Source organism: Corvus brachyrhynchos, unplaced genomic scaffold, assembly GCF_000691975.1.
Source record: "Corvus brachyrhynchos isolate BGI_N302 unplaced genomic scaffold, ASM69197v1 scaffold223, whole genome shotgun sequence".
Classification (NCBI taxonomy): Eukaryota; Metazoa; Chordata; class Aves; order Passeriformes; family Corvidae; genus Corvus; species Corvus brachyrhynchos.
This window is the reverse complement of record NW_008237174.1, coordinates 442166-457153: the sequence shown is the minus strand read 5'-3', so window position 1 is coordinate 457153 and position 14988 is coordinate 442166. Positions and strand designations below refer to the sequence as shown.

Here is a 14988-nt window from a genome sequence, read left to right as displayed (position 1 = left end):
GCGTCCGCCCCCCCCGCCGCGGGACGCCCGGCTCCCGGGGGCGCTGGCAGGGCGGGAGGAGGAGAGGCGAGGGAACGGAAGCCTCGTTCCCAGCGCTGCATCTGCGGGGTTGGGTTTTCCTTCACGTGCTGTAGTGTCAGTGACTGATTAACGTTTTCAAAGGAAAGAAAAAACAAACCAAAAACCAATTTTGTCAGCCTCTTTTCAGGCAGCTTTAAAGCTGGCCCTGCATTTCTTCCCTGCATTGAACAAACCAGGCACAGCTTTTCCCGGGTGCTGACACACAACGCCTTTGTCACAACCTGGTGAGTTGGTGCTGCTCTGTAGCACAGGTGAGTTGTAGCAAGAGGAGCAGCCCTGGGAACTCTCGCTGCATGGACAGAAGGGTCTGGGCAGCAGCCAGCAGCTCCCTCACATCCCTCTTATTCCCTCTTGCATTGCCTCCCCCATCCGTCACCCTTCCCTCTGCTTCCCTGTCCCTGATCAAATCAACCAGCACTTTGAGGTACTTGAGTGAAAACATCAATTAGGTAGAGTGCAGGTATCAAGAACTCCTGCAATGAGATTCTGGTTTTGTATTTAAATCAACTGTACCTCACTGGAAGGTTTTCACAAAGATTTTGCCTGTAGGATCCTTGCGTTGCTGGAGCTTTGAGTTTATACCTGCAGGACCAGCCTTCTAGCCCCAGAAACTCAGATTGTCTTGTCTCATAAACAAACCTATTCCAACATGACACCTTGACTTAGGAGAGCTATGAAGAGACAGAGAAATCAAAGCTTCGTGTGAAGCAGGAAAGGAAGGAGAATGAAGTTCTGCTCTGGTTCTGGTGTAGCAAGGGCCAAGGCGTGAACTGTTTGTTCCCTGTTCAAGTTCCTCTGTGTGTTACTTAATGATCCAATGCCTCAGCTCTCCACCTCTTGTCACATGGACAGTCATTAATTTAGCCACTGTTGGCATGAGGCCAGAGGGCAGAAGTCTTGCCAAAAAAAGTGCATGTTATTTAATGAGCCAAGTCTGAACATACACACAGGAGCAGCAATTAGTTTTGTCTGTTCAGGATAAGTCTTTCATAAAGGTGATTGTCATGTGGGATTAGCATGACATTTCCTTCTGAAATTGCTAAAGCTGGCTCAGGAGCACAGGAGACAGAGAGTTTCAAATGTGGGCTGGTGTTTCTCCTCATCTGTGATCCACAGGCAGCCTGCTTTGTATTGCTCCATGGATGGGCAGGAGAGATTGTGTGGGGGGTTTAGGTCTGGCCAAGACCTGGAAGAAACCATTTATGGATCAGTAGCTGGTCACTTTGGACACTTTGGTTTGGACAAGCTGGGAGTACAGGGCTTGGAGATGATTGCTCTGTTTTCAGGCAGCTATTTCTGGGCCTGTTTTGCAGGGGAGAGGATTATTAATGTGCTCAGAAGAAGGCAGAAACAAATGCTGACTCTGGGGAAGCAGGTGTCCCTGACTTCTCCATGGTTGTCCATGGCTTGTTTGTATCCATCACCACCTCCATTTGATTCCCAGAATATATCAACTGGAGCCAAAGTCTTGCTCCCTGGTTTTCACTCAGTGCTGTATTCCTAGCAGGCTAGTTCTCTCTCTTTTTTTTTTTTTTCATTTATTTTAACATTAGCAATTGTGACTACAGTACAATCACACTACAAGTTGTGTATCTGTAGATATATAATTATAAATATATTTATATATAATTTTTACTTCAGTACCCCAAAGTTACCTGTGCTTTGCACCATCTACCTCCACTGAAAGAAACCTGGTCCCTGCCTCCAGGAGATCTATGTTTGGAAAAAGCCAGCTAAGCAAGCGCAAAAGAGAAGCTATTTCAGCTAGAGGAAAGCACCAGAGAGTTAATTACATGCTGGAGTGCCCAAGCCTACAAGACTTCAGTCGCTGAGTATTCAGGGTTACAGCTTTCACCTGGCCCTGGGAAACAGGGCTGTTGGGAAAGGGAGCTTTGGGTAGGACGGTGTTGTCTCCTGGCTCTGGTTGTCAGTGTAGGTTCCTCCTGGGTTTCTTGGGGTTGTATGGAGGATTACCTTGTTCCTGGAGCAGGTGGGCATGATAGGGAGTCCCCTGTTGCTGATGGAGCAGGCGGCTCTCAGAGCTGAGCCAGCCTTGCTGCTGTCCCTTTCTTCTATGTTAATTCTGGTGCTGCTGGTTAGCCTTTGCCTTCATGGCAGTGTTAGTAAGTTCTTACCTGTTCTTACTTTTTGCTTCATAAAATTTTAGGATCTTCATGCTTTTGGGGTTCCTACTCTTCTTCTGATGCTTTTTTAAAATCGGTCAAGGGCTTTGAGTAGGGACAAGTCATATTCGCTCTTTGTGCTGAGTGGTTGCCTGAGCCTTGATGCTGTGGGGAAATCAGGCTGAAAACCAAGGGCATCTGTTGTATGGCATTTCTTCTGTTGTTGGGGTTTCTTCTTGCTTTTTAGATGTCTTTATTGTATGGTTTTCAAGAGGATAAGTTTAATTTTTTTCTTCTCCCTCTTCTAGTTCTTCCTGTTAAAGCAAAGGGATAAACCTGCCAAATAAACAAAAAAATTAGGTTAAAAGCTGGTGACATAAAAATGTAGTATTTAAAAAAGTCTTGTGCTCAACACCCAGCCCCTACACCCCAGGTCAATTATGAAAGCTGCTTACAAGTAAGCTGTGCTGCAGTCCCCATTCCCATGGCAAGTTTTGTGTACCCATGGAGTCTGCTTTGTTCCTGTCTGCAGAACTGGAACCTTTATTCGAGATGTGTCAGTCACAATTGCTAAATATGCTCTCTGTAAAAGGTAATTATTTCAAAAAATTGATGTTTTCTTCTGACAGTGGAATAAAAACTGCTTGAGATAACCCCTATAATTCTCACATAAAAGAGAAATCTTGACCCAGCTATTTACAGCTTTTGCCCAATGAGCTGACACACCTGGCTCTGTTTCTGTGAAGTCCAGAGAAGAGTGTGAATAGTTACAAGAAGCTTTGACTGATGTGTTCTTAAATGTCCCACTAAAGTAACTCCACTTTTCCTTTTTTCTAGGAAGTACAGAGTGAATAAGCTTTCTCTCCTGATGCTCCCTACCCTATACCTATGGTTTTGAGAACAAGAAACTTTTCAGCAAGATATCTCAGAGTTGCCTCCCTGCTTGAAGGTAAAATGCTGCAGCTGTATTACTGTATTCCTATCTGTTGTATACCTGCTTGGGTCAGACAGAAAAAGGGTGAGGGGGTGGGTGGGTATGAGAATGTGTGGTAGGATACAGAATCCTATAGGCTGGAAAAGCCCACTCAGACCATCGAGTCCAACTGTTCCCCCAGCACCAGCCCATGTCCCCAAGTGCCACATCTACACCATCTCTCCAGAATGGTGAGTTCACCACTGCTCTGGGCAGCTTGTTCCAGTGCCTGACCACTCTTTTGGGGAAAAAATTTTTCCTAAATATCCAATCTAAACCTCCCCTGGCACAACTTGAGGCTGTTTCCTCTTGTCCTCTCCCTTGTTCCCTGGGACCAGAGCCCGACCCCCACCTAACTCCACCCTCCTATCAGGCAGTTATAAAGAGGGAGAAGGTCCTGCTTGAGCTCCTTGAAGGCTGAGCCCCCACCAGCTCTCTCAGCTGCTCCTCATCAAAGTTGTACTCCAGATGCTGCCCCAACTCCACTGCCCCCCTTTGTACACGCTCTTCTCAAGGAATGTTAGTCTGGAGACCCCTGTAATGATAAAAGCAAAGAATGCTGGTCAGTAGACAGTGGCTGGTACCACTGCAGGCTTGCTCTGGCTATTTATGGCCAAAACAAACCATGAGGAAAGGACGTCAAGAGCTAATGCTCTACATCCTACCTGCTCTGGATTGTGAAATCTTCCAAGAATCTTCATGGTTGGTTCAAGCACTGATAGATTTTTCTGTATGAATTACTCAGAATACCCGGATTTACATTGTTCTGTCCCTCTTGAGAAGCTTGTCATGACACTGCTGTCGCAGAGGGTGCGCAGGCATCCCTGGGAGAGCTGGGAAGAGCAGTGTGGTACGGCCTGCTGTGAAATGCCCTTGGGGTATGGGGCAGCTGCTCCGTGTTCGAGATGAGGACACGAGCCTGGTGCTGAGTCCTGGAGCTGCTCAGGCCTTCCCACCCTGTTCCCCACTTCCCCACGTGTGCGGCAGATCTGGAGAGCCCTCCTAGCGCCCTCGACAGGTTGACCGTGCTGTCAAGGGAGCACTGATGGCTCTGGGGCAGAGAAGAGGTTTTGGAAGCCAACCTGGTTTGCTCTGTGTTGGTGCCAGCAGGTGGCAACAGCGCCTTGCAGCACCCGGCAGCCCCACTCGGTCGCTTGCGACAAACGGCTGCGCTCCTCCTGCCAAATCCCCGCTGCTCTGTCACTGCTCATCCCTTCCCTGCGTGGATCTTGCAGCCCTTCGTGCCGGTGCATGAAGCGGTGCTCAAAGCCGGGAATTCAAAGCTGTTCACTCAGCCTTAAAGCCGACATCTCACTTGCAAAAGAGAGCAGTGCAGGGTGGGTGATCCAGGCTCTGTCCTGGGACTCTGAGCTTTCCTGTTGTGTGAGTGGGGCCAAATCTGGTTCAGTTTCTTCTGTCTGCCCTGGGTACCACATTAAAAATTCAGGCACGGTGAGGGTAAACCAACAGAGAGTGGAGTGTACCATGGAGGGGGACAGTAACTGTGCAGGGGGATGGGTGCAGCTGCCAAGTGACTGGGGACATGGTGGCTGGGTGATATTAGGTCTGGCACCTCAGCTTTGGAGTCACTAAAGGACATGGCAGGGGTGTCAGAACGAGATGACTTTCAAGGTCCCTTCCAACCCAAACCATTCTATGACTCTACGATTTTTTTCCGGAAGCAGCTTAGGCACCTTGAGCCTGGAGAGCCCCAAGAAGTGGTAGCTCTTTCCTAACATAAACAGAGCTGTGGAGAAGAGTGGTAGGCCTGAGAGCTGGGTGTTAAGTGCTCTCCCTAAAGGTAGAATTACTTAGCAGGATAGATGGGGGTCAAACTTTCCTGTAGAATGTGCTGCAGAACAACTGTCTTGGGTGCTGCGGTGCTTGTTTGGAGAGGAGCTATTTCTGGTTCCGTTTGGATACTGAGAGGCTGGAGTGATTTTGTGGCTGGAGTGGTGTTGTGGAGAGCAGTGACGTGGAAGAGCACTCTTGCTGCATGATGCAGTTAAGCAGTACCACTCTAGGGACAGAAAGCAGGTTATCTTCTTGACAAGAGGATCCTTTTGAATCTGTCACGTTCCCAGGGCATATGGTTTTACCCAGCGCGAAGTGGAGCTTTCAAGCCCTAGGAAAGAATGCACTTGTACAGAAAGAAGCAAGAGCTGGACTCACTGGCAGTTTTACTCTTTGCTGTGGTTTATAGTTTGTGTCTGGACGTGGCCCCTGAGCGTCTGTATAGCAGATGCTACTCAAGCTCATGCCAAAAGAGTCTCTGCCTGAGCTTACAAGCTGCATTGACAGTTTTAAATGGGGATGTTCTTAGTCACCTTTCTTTTTGGTGAAGATTTTGAAGTGAAGCAGTACCTTACCTGAATTCAGCAAAGGAAAGGAGGAGCAGAGAGCCCTCTGAATCTAAATTGCTCCTCCCTTTGGTGTAAGGCGTAGGATGTATTGGTTCTGCTCTATTTGGGTGCATCACAGCTATTGATAAGAATAAAGTGATTGCTTTGTTTTGGCAGTAACGTCCTGCTCCAGGCCTTAAACAGTGCTCATTGTAGGAAAGCCAGGGAGAATTCAAAGAGAAATCCATACCCTTACAAGATAGATCAGTCTGAGCTGGTACTGTGGAAATCCATTGGCTCTGATGGTGGCTCTTCAGATCTGTGCTTGTATGGAGACTGCAGCAGACTTTAAAGTTACATCAGTCTCCTTCCTGCTTTCAGTCTGTATCACTACAAATCTTGCAATATTGACTGCACGGGGCTGATTTTCTGCTGATATTGTGGCTCTTAAGGCTGTCTTGAGTGTTGAGCAAAGAAAAGAGCCTTTATCTCTCAATCCTGCTGGCAAAGTGGAATAAGCGAGAGTGATGCGCAGCTGTAAAGCTCAGAGTGCAGCTGAGACTCCTGTTGGCTCAGCAACCCTTTGCTTCCCACAGCCACTAATCCCTAAATTAAATGAAGGTTCTTCCAAGCCGAGAGGATGGAATGCTTGTTTTTCCAAGTCATGTTTCTGGGTAGTGGTAGCAGGCAGTTCAAGGGGATTGAGCTGAATTCTGGGTTCTTGCAGGCCTCTGTGCTGTGCAGAGGCAGGAATGGATGTGGCTAATGTGATTCTGCGGAGATTTTTGCTTTCCTGCTAGTTTCTTCTGGCTGCCCTGGAAGCTGTATGCAGGTGAGTGGGGAGACCCCTTTTTAATTGAGCTGTAAGGGATAGTTGCTGGCATATCCTTTATTTGGGCGATGGACCTGGCACTCACTGAGTACTTCAGGGGTAACTCCTGTCTGGTACCACGTAATACCTATGAAAATTGTTGTAAAGGCTCTTTGAAACAGAGGGAAAAATGCTCTGCTGGAACTGATAGCATGGCATTGGGCTTCAGTGGGTCAGACCTGCTTTTAAACTGGAGCTGCTAAATGTGGTTGAATCCCCTCTGAGTTGTCCACCCAGAAAAATAAGGAGAAAGCTAGCACTATCCAGAACTGCTGAAGAAAATAAGCTTGTTTTGCTTATTTGGTTGCATGCCTATTGCCTGTGCAGATTGGCCAAACACCTACTTTCTCACTCCTGTCCAAGTTAGGAACAGGAATACTCAGCTGTAATTCTGGTAAAACCACAGTGTGGTCACACTTGTGTTTACAAAGATCTCTGCAATTCAAAATGATCACCTAACTCATTCTACAGTGCTTCTGACCCCCCTGTGTTCCAGCTTTCCCCTGGAAAACTTGCACTGTGCCTTCTGTACTTCCATTAGCCTTAACTGCTGCTTTGTAAGGCCGGTGCCAATATGTGCAAGCCATTTGGAGACTCTTGGGAAAAAAACTCAGGGTTTCTGTTGTGTGTGGAGAACCACAGTGAAGTAAACCCAGTGTAGTGCTGATCCCTGGGTCTGAGTTCAGCATGCAAGGTCTCGTGGACAAAAACCTAGAGAGGACTTGACAGCTGATAGTCCCCTTTCTGACAGCATTTTTTCTTGTCAATACATGTTTTTCAAGCCATTAAACTAAAATATAACAATATAACAATAAAACCAATTATTCAGATTCAGAGGAAAGAACTGAACTAAACTGACCTGAATTCATGCTCCCATTAACTCCCAACACACCTTGTGGAAGGGAAAACTAGCAATTAATGAAAGACTCCTCTTTCATTTCATAGAACAGTTTGAGTTGGACAGGACCTTTTAAAGGTCATCTAGTCCACCCCTCCTGCAAGAGCAGGAACATCTTCAACTAGATTTGTCCAGAAATGTTTCAAAAGAGGAAGATGCAGTTACCTGGTTGAGTGAATAGTTGCTAGAATTAGGATTCTGAAGAGCTTTCTGTCCTCTTGTAAAGCAAGAAAATGCAAAGCTCCCTGCTCTTTTAGGCCTCTTTGTGTTGAGGGACTTAGTGCCAGCAGCAAACTTCTGTACATTCATGAACACTTCCTTGGCCTCTGCTGTCTGGGCCAAAGCCACCATTAACAGCTCTGTCCCATGAGGTTCTGCACAGTTCAGTCATAATTTATGTAAATCGCTCCAGGCCACTGCAGTGGGAGACTGATGAACTCATGGCTGCTTCTAGAACTGAAGTCACAAGGATTATATTTCTCCTAACAAAATACTGTGTGTATGTTAATGCCAACAAGAAATTTTATCCTGCCTTGGCTTCTATCCAAAGAAACTGCTCTGTGGTTTCCAGGATATGAGAAATCAGACCTTAAGTGAAGATATGCCTTGGGAGCTGGTGAGGGACACAAACCCTGTGCAGGTCTGTATGAAGCTGATTTTGCTCTGATAACTCAGGATGACCAGCATCTACTTCTTTTATATCCAGATTGTCTATTAAATTACTCATGCTGTGCATCTACCCTACTTTGAGGCTTCTACTAGGAGCACCACTGTACCTTAAACAGCAAACATTTGGCAGGAAGTGTACAAGAGAGCTCAGTGGCTGCTTGTCTTCCTTACGGAGAAGGGGATGTGTTTAGCTGCTTCTAGGGTCTTGGTGGCAGTGAAAAGCTACCTGGGAGTGTTCTCTCATTGCTTGCTCCTATCCAGTGCAGTAGTTCTTAAACTGGGATTTGATTGTGTGTTTTTTCTCACTGTCTTTGCCACATGCAATGATGCTGAACAACACTGACTCCCCCTTAAACCACTATCACTTCACTTGCAGCTACTGAACTAACTCCATGCTTCAGCTGAGACTGGTCACTGGAATGAGATGCCTCTCTTCCCCAGAACTGTAATTTTATGAGTTTCTTCTTCATTCTTTGAAAACACTTCCCCTAATTCTATTTTACTTATCAGCCTCCTCCTTGCTGCTGAGAAACTTCAGATTTAACCTGGCTAGAGTATTGCTGGTTTCTTGCCTAAATCACCTGTGGGACACTGCACTCATTGCCAGTTGAGGCAATGAGTTCATTGCTCAGGTGAAATTTGTGGAATGCTAAAGGGATCTTTTAGTGCAATTTTTCACTTAGAGTTTATTCACGTAGGTAAGTAAATATTTCATAGAATCATTTAGGTTGGAAAAGACCCTTAAGATCATCAAGTCCAATTTAAGCCCTTTCTTTGCTCTGAAACAAAAATGTCAGAGCTGTGAGGATTTGTTGAAATTCTGAAGTGATGGAAAGCAAGGCATAAATTTGAGTGACTTGTAAAATATAAGCAACCTGCATTGCTTATGTTGAGGTGGCTCTTCAGGCTTTTTGTGGAAAGTAATTAATCTTGCCTAATATGTAGTAGATTTTTGCTTTTTCATCTACCTCTCTGGCTCCTCATTAGCTCAGTAAGAAAGACTTCTCTGAGCTTGCAGCATGTCAGAAGTCTTGAATTTGTTCCCAGAGAAGGTTTTTGGTCTCCAACTGCTTACTCATTTCAACAGTTGACTCAGTTCAGTACCTGTATAAGAACGGTTGTGTTATGTTTTTTTTTGGTCTTGAGTGCTTTTCTGCATTCCAAAACCCTTTTCAACTTCATATTTGGTAGTTTAATTTAGCACTTAAAGACATGATTTTATTTCTATTTTCCTTGCATTTAAATGGTGGTTTTTTTTAATGTTTGAGGGTGCATACACTAGCAACAGGAAGCTAAAATAGCTTAATTAGAAAACACCCTGGACACATTCAGATTTCTGATTGGTATCAGCTGTAAAATTGCTTAAACACACATCACTTTCCTCCTTTTTTGCTGAGAGAGAAACCATAGCAATGAACTGTGTTCAGAAACAAGTAAACAGGTGAGTCTGACTCGCCTTCTCCTAGAAACAGATATAAACCCAGATTAAAATTAGTGACTTCAAAACAAGACTTCCTGCTTGCTGATTCCTAAATACGATTAAGATTGATTTGAATCACTTTGACTAAAGTGGGTCCACCCTGAGCACCTTTGGCAATTTTTTTTTAACATCTGGCCAGATGTTTGCTGCTGTTGTGCCAGTGCAAAGTGATGCACAACACTAAGAACCTCCTGGCTCTTGCTGAACTGATGGTCCAAGACCTGTAACAATTCTTTTCCAGCCAGAATGCACTAGGGAGCCTAAGAAGGGATTCCTAACGATGGTGAGGTTTTCCTTCTTCCCTGAGCATGGGTGGGCATGTGTATCACCCAATCCCAAACACTTAGAGCAGCTACTGCACCCAGCTGCCTTTCAGAGTCATGTAAACACTCCAGACCAAAGGTTTCTGGGTGAAGTAAGGGAGACAATGAAATTCATGGTCAACCAATGCAAGTTAACCCTGCTTTGGACACCTGCTTGATCAAGCTCGTGTTTCAGCCTGAAGGAAGGAGTTGCTTTTGTCCTGGCTATTGTACGTGCTAGACTTGGATACCTTGATGTCAGGTAACAGAATGTTGCCGTCTCTTCTTTTCTTTTTTCTTCCCCCTCCTTCTGGTTTAGTTCTCTTCCATCAGAAGCCATGAAAGCTCTCATTTTATAAATGCAGGAAAACCCAGACATGCTGGGCTCACAAGAGGATCTGTTGATTACCTTCTTTCAGCTTTTCACTGTCTTCTGCAGTGGACTAGGAAGCTCCAGATCACCACAGCTGCATTTTTACATGGACAATCAACACTAGTATGATAGCTTCCTGGGCATTTTACTTGATGGAAAAGCTGAATTTGTTTCCTTCTGCTTATAACTACCTTGCTTGTACTAATACCTCTCTGCAGATATACTCTGAATGGAAGGTTTATCACATCCAGATGGAGAATAACCAACCAGCCCCCTGAACCAGTCCACAGTGCCAGCAATCCCATAACTATCGCAGTGCAATTTGGAAGGATGATTTAGGAATTGGTATGAGTAGCTGGACATGAAGGTTGCTGTAGCTGACCCTGCTGCTGAGGAAAACATCCCTATACTGCTCCACAGAGTGAAAGGGGTCACTCTTGTTAACCAATGCAGCCTTGAAGAAAACTTTTGCCAGTGTGGAGTTCCACAAAGTCTAGAGGTGTATCAAATGTTTAGAAATGTTTTGCTGCACTCAGAGTGGAACTGCATCCTAGTGGAGGTGCTGTAAGGTATAATACTGTGTATGAAGCAACCATGCACTCTGAATTTGTTCTGTGCAGACTTAAAGAGGTAAGGCTGATGTCTCATCTCAGACCTTGAAAAGACAGCTTTTTAAAGGCCATAGCTGCTGCCCTGCCCAGAAGTAGAGGCTGAGACTGAAGAGCCTGAAGAGGCTTTCCAAAAGTCACCAAGGGTTTAATTACAAGTAGGGTTACATTCTGAATATGCAAAACTTGAGTCTAAATCCCTTGGAGCATGTTTAGGGCATGAAGATGTGTACAGGGTAGAGTCCTGCCCAGTGTTATCAGATCCAGCAATCCCTTTGCCTATGTAGGACACGTCTGTGTGCCAGCACACGTCTTGCAGCCGCAGATAAATGCGTCAGAGCTCATAAATGCTGCTGACACTTCAGGCTCTCTGATTCTGGGATCATTGCAAGCAGAGGCCCCTGCCTGTCTTCACCTGTCCATGTGTGTGTATCCCATGTGTGAGTGTGAACTGATTCCTAAACCTTGTTGGTGGTCAGTTGCTAGACTGAGACAAAGGCTTACCCCCTGCCTTTGTTGATTAGAGCTTGAAAGGGAAGAGAACTCTGATCTCCTGGGGACAGTGACCTCAGTAGGTGTTTTCTGCTTTTTCCCTTTTGGTGGTAAATATTTTATTTGTGTTTCAAAGCAAAGCGGTAGTTGTTGAACAACCTAAAAATTTTTATTTCTTTGTGTCTGCTGCTTTCTTGGCTATGATTGATCCATTCAGTAAAATGTGTCACTTTGAAGCAAATTAGGAGACAGGAGACAAACAAAACTATTATATTTACTGAAGTAGGTTCTGAAGCAGATGATGCAGCCTCATCAAAGTCCTAGATGTAGCTAGAAGCTGCTGTCTTGCAGTGAGCAGCTGATTAACTGCTACCTGAGTAGCAACAGTTGGTTAAACTCTTCGCAGACAACATTACCAGAATAAGATTCAGGAATATAGGTAGAGATGTTCTATGAAGCTTGCTGCAGCTCCCTCTTTGCCCAGTTTGTACCTCAGTTCTGGAGTACACCATCTCTCTGTTCTGTCTTTGTCAAAACATATGGATAACAGAAGTTGTGTCTACAGTGACAGTAGGGATGGCAGTGCGTTAAGAGATGAAAGCATTGGATATCAGTGCTAAACTTGATGCATTTAAGTCACTAGATGTGTATCCTCATGAAGGAGACTTGTCTAAAGGCTGTGGAAAATAAGTTAACTGCGACACAGCCTCTTTGGTCTGGTCTGTGACATTCCAAGGTGATCCCATCAAGCAAGTGATTCCACTCACTGCATGGCTCTGAGGAGGCTTTGAATCAAGGCCTTCAGAAACAAGAAAACGGTTCAAAAAGCCTCAGTGTTTTACTTGGTCCCATTAAGCTGCTGCTTCCATGTATTGTTTTCCTATTGAAGCTGGCAAAATATTTCTATGCAAAAAGAAGTGTTTTGTCCAACCTTCCTGCCCTCCTGTACAGCTTTGCAGCACAAAGCCCAGCATTGAGTGTTTGCAGAGGTAAGTGGTAACTTCACAAACACAGACTTGATGTGTTGCTGCAAAAATCACCTAAGATTGCACATTAAAAGTGGGGGAGACGATGCAGAAGGTGGTTCAGGCTTGGTTTGGTAGAAGGAGTTGGTCTGGCTACAGTGCCAGAGTTTTGCCAGAGCATCTACCTGCTTCTTATAGCAGGTAGAGGCTAGGGGGGTTGGTTCCCAGGCTCTCTGAAGAGTGGCTGTATGTCTTTGGCAACCATCTGCTTCTCAAAGTCCTTACTCTGCAGGTGTTTATAACATGGGATCTCTGTGTGTAGTTTCTGCTGGAATTGTGAAGTGGCTGGGATAAGTTCTGCAAGGTGAGACACAACAATAGCTCCAGTCAGAGCCAGGTTGTGGGAACATAATGTTACATGACCTCCTTGGCCTTTGGGGTTATTCTCTTGCAGGCATCTCTGTCATGCAGACCCTCTGCAGTGTGCTCACAATTCACTAGCTATTTTGCTTCAACTACAACTGCTGAAAGGCCTTCCCAGAGACTTCCCTCTCTAGCAGTTGAACTGTTTAATATTGAGCAGAAGCTGTCCACATTTAAACTATCGCTGTGTTCTCGCGGATGTGCCTTCTCCAGGGTTTGTTCCCACTTGACATGCTTATAAAATATATATTTGTGGTCCCCTGGTTTTACTAAAGGAGTGCTCTAAGCTGTTTTGGTCACCCCACCTGAGACAGGAGCTGTGGTGTGGAGCCTGTTCCAGCCAGAAAACTGTCATGCCAGGAACAGCACAGTGGAAACAGTGTTTTGGGGTGATAAAAACTGCTTTTGCACTGTTTCCTCTCATTCCTTTGCCACAGGGGTTTTCCCCATCATAGATCAAGTCCCTAAGCATAAACATTCTATGGAAAAAGGGGCTCTGATTACACCGACAGCACCTTGGATTGTAATGCCCTCTTCTTTTGTGGTCAGCTGAGCACTGTATGCTGTGGTTTCATCTGTTTTTACTTATAGAGGCATCATTCAGTGTGAAACTGTATTTTTAATGTGTAAATAATATGGGTAGAATGCCATGCACTATTGGGTGGGGGTTTTGTGATACAAAGTTTAGCTTTTTATACACAACCCTCATGCTTCTAGTTTTTGTGTCTTTGCTGCAGGGTGGAAGCTGAGGGGGTGCTGCATGCTGTGACAGTTGGGCAGGGAACACATGTGGGATGAGATTGGCACTCACGGGGAGCTGGGAAGCACTGTGGCACTGGCATATTTGCCAGATTTCTGGGGAAAATTATCGTTAGTTAAGCAATACTGATATTTAAGCATTCCTCTTCATTTCATAGCCCTACTGAATAGGGACAGTTTAGATAGGGCCCATGTGTCAAGCTGTCAGCTGCTGCAGGAAGCTAAGGCATAATTTTAATTATTTTTCAGCCATCAAGATGGCAAAGGCAAAAATACAATTTTCCAAGACACTATCAGGCCCACTCCGCAGGGAATAGGTGGGTTAGGGGTGGGCAGTAGCACAGAATCTCTGGAGCCTTGATATCAGCTTCTGTGGGACAAGCCTCTGTCTGTATTTAAATTTGAATAAGGCTAGTGGATACAAACAAATTTCTGAGAGAACCTTGGAGCAAACACATCTGGTGCTGGAGATGCACAGTCACTACTGCCACCTTACTCTGATCACACTGAGCTGAGCTGGGGTCTCAGCTGGCATCACTGCATGCATGTACCTCTCCTTAACCCTGCTCCTTTCACTGAAAAAGCCAGCTCAGAAAGAAGATCTGTTGCTGAAGGGTATGAGGTACCTCACCCCTTTTCCAAGACAGCAAAGCAGGCTCCAGCAATCCAGTTAACAGCAGCCAACACGCTTTGTGTTAATCTGTGCTTGAGTTGTGTGTTGGATGCTGGCCAGAATGTTCAATACATCACATAATAAGATTTTCTCATGCAATTCATTTGTTCCTTTTTATCCCTCAGTTTGGAGACCAGCACTGGTGCAGGTTGTACTGGAGGGATTTATGTGATCAACACCTTGCAGAGGTGTACTTGCCTCTGTCTTTTCTTGAAGGCAACAAGCTGTTAACAGTTACATCTCACTTCTGACCTCCTTCCAGAAAGAGTGTGTTTCGAACATGCCAAGTGCCCAGTTGCTGGTACACAAACTGTTATTTGTTGGGGAGAATTTGTGTTTGGTCTGGTAGAATTTCTTGGCCGCAGGAAAATTCTGTTCTTAAAACTTCTTTTGTTTCAAATCGCAGCACGGAAAGCCACCATTTGTATGTGGTTTATTGAGATGAAATGGTGTAACACATGCACATGGAAGAAAGCTGAACATTGTGGCATCAATATGATAATGTTGCAACAAGAAGTTGATGTTGAAATTAACTTATAAATATATTGGAACTCATGGAAATGTTTTTCATAACACTTTGAGATTAAGTGGGCAAGTTCCTGCAATACACTTCATTCTGGATAAACTATTTCCTATCAACAAACCCACTTCATTTTTTTAACCAGACTACTCGTAGTCTGGGGGGAGCTGCAAGTACTGCTTGCCTTAGCCCTGAGCTGTGGCTCTCTATGTTAATCACAAAATCGTCACAGAATTACAGAATAGTTTGTCTTGTAAGGGACCTTACCAATCATCTATTTCCAGCCCCCTACCGTGGGCAGGGACATAGTCCAAAATGATGGAGGTGGTTGAAATGGGAGGACTAACCCACAGCTGAATATGACAGTGTATAATTCCCCCACCTGGCTACCATATGAAAATGACTGGCCAACATCAACTCTGCAAAAGCTGCTCTG

The 14988-nt window shown here is 45.1% G+C and overlaps 2 long non-coding RNA genes across 2 annotated transcripts in view; one reads left to right on the top strand and one right to left on the bottom strand.

Annotated features, from left to right (window-relative positions):
- The first annotated feature begins 8 nt into the window (after window positions 1-8).
- LOC108445331 lies at window positions 9-3161 on the top strand. The gene is made up of 2 exons (XR_001860148.1): window positions 9-332; window positions 3042-3161. It is a non-coding gene; the product is annotated as an uncharacterized LOC108445331 (long non-coding RNA).
- LOC108445330 overlaps window positions 1603-14988 on the bottom strand; it is a 26651-nt gene continuing 13265 nt past the window's right edge. Inside the window, exon 2 of the long non-coding RNA XR_001860147.1 lies at window positions 1603-2540. This is a non-coding gene — a long non-coding RNA (uncharacterized LOC108445330). The remainder of the gene's footprint in view (window positions 2541-14988) is intronic.